This window comes from Penaeus monodon, chromosome 22 (genome assembly GCF_015228065.2).
Source record: "Penaeus monodon isolate SGIC_2016 chromosome 22, NSTDA_Pmon_1, whole genome shotgun sequence".
NCBI lineage: Eukaryota > Metazoa > Arthropoda > Malacostraca > Decapoda > Penaeidae > Penaeus > Penaeus monodon.
This window is the reverse complement of record NC_051407.1, coordinates 23592750-23594373: the sequence shown is the minus strand read 5'-3', so window position 1 is coordinate 23594373 and position 1624 is coordinate 23592750. Positions and strand designations below refer to the sequence as shown.

The 1624-nt window shown below is 32.7% G+C and overlaps 1 pseudogene; it reads right to left on the bottom strand.

Moving 5' to 3' along the window:
• Window positions 1-76: 76 nt before the first annotated feature.
• LOC119587370 overlaps window positions 77-1624 on the bottom strand; it is a 33850-nt pseudogene continuing 32302 nt past the window's right edge.

The window sequence follows — 1624 nt, the reverse complement described above, 5'->3', positions numbered from 1 at the left end:
CAAGATGATAACAAATATTCTGGTTTGTCAATTTGCTCTAGTCAAGGACAGTAATTCTAGAAAGAACATTCTGAAATTTTCATATAAAAGCTTTATTGAATGGGAATGTAATAATAATACATACATGTAAAACAATGACAGTGCTTTGACTTTTAAAATAAAATTCTGAAATATCACAAATGAAATGCTTCTAAACCGAGAACATGTATGCAATAGACAGGTGATGACATAAAATGTAAAAGAATTATAGGAGAACACAATAACTGGGCCCTCAAAACATCACTGGCTGTGTTTCCCTTGTAATGCAAATTTCTATGCAATATCTATACATTCTAGTGTAAAATCAATTACAAGCAGGTGCTTTTCACATAAGACCAATACTAGTTTTTAGAAACTGGGAGTCAATTTCTTGAGTATCAAAAGTTTGATGTGAAAAGCACCTGTAAATATGATTGCATAATCCAAATATTCAACTTTCAGTTATGTTAGTTTTCAGCTACACTTAACTAAAATTCAAACACAAACTTAAGCACTTTTTAAAGCTTTGTACTCCAGACATCAATACAAATACAAGGCTATTTTTTGTGGGAGGAAAAAGACTTTCAGGTAGCTCTGGGCATCCATATGCCTAGACAAAGCTGAAACAACAAAACCTAATAATAACTGTACAATGAAATTCCAAGAAAACTTCCACAAGGTCACTGGAGACCCAACTGTGATCAACATGTTTAAACTATTACAGTATATAAAAATATGGACTAATGATATACATTTTCTTAAAATAGGAGAAAGTTAAAGTTCAGGTGTTAGTGTCACTTTCTCTATTTTTCAAATACTCATAATAACAGCCAATAACAAATGGATATCTCAGTTTATTTAGTAAACTACTGAAGAGAGTCTTCTTAGCTTCCAAGTCTAATGTTTCTACTAAATCTTCAATTGCTGATGGATTTTCTGCAATATGCCTACAAACAGCACTAACTGGTTCAGATACTTCATCTGCATCTGTAAAAAAAAAAGAAGAAAAAAGAGATTATAGGAATTATTTTTTATTTTACTGTTGTTCTGTGAACTATTACCTAGTCATCTTATCAAATTGTTTTCATTCCCTAGTAACAGTATCGGTTTGTTACAGCCTAATCAGCTATAAAACAATACAAAGAATAGTTCTGTGAACTATATCTGCTCATTAAGTTTTTTCATTTCCTAGTAACTGTATCTGTTTGTTACAAAATAATCAGGCATAAAACAATACCAATAATTTTTTTCTCCCTTTACCAGATTTCAAACTATAATCTTGAAAGTGAAAAATGCATCACATTACCAAACCAATAAACTAAACTTACTGTCAGGAGATGGATCAAGGGGCATTACATCGTCATCAACTTCCAAATCTTCATCACCTAATCTTGGGGGCAAGTCATTGCTACAGTCGGCATCAATCTGATTATCCTCCTCTGGCTCCATATTCTCTAAACTATCCTCAATAACATCATCCATGAGTACAGCAGACACTTCATCTATACTCTTCTTAACCTTTGCTTGGTTATTAGGGCGTTGGTTCTCCTTATCTTCTCGATCATCTTCTGAAATATCGACTCAACGGGGGTTCCAACCTTCATCA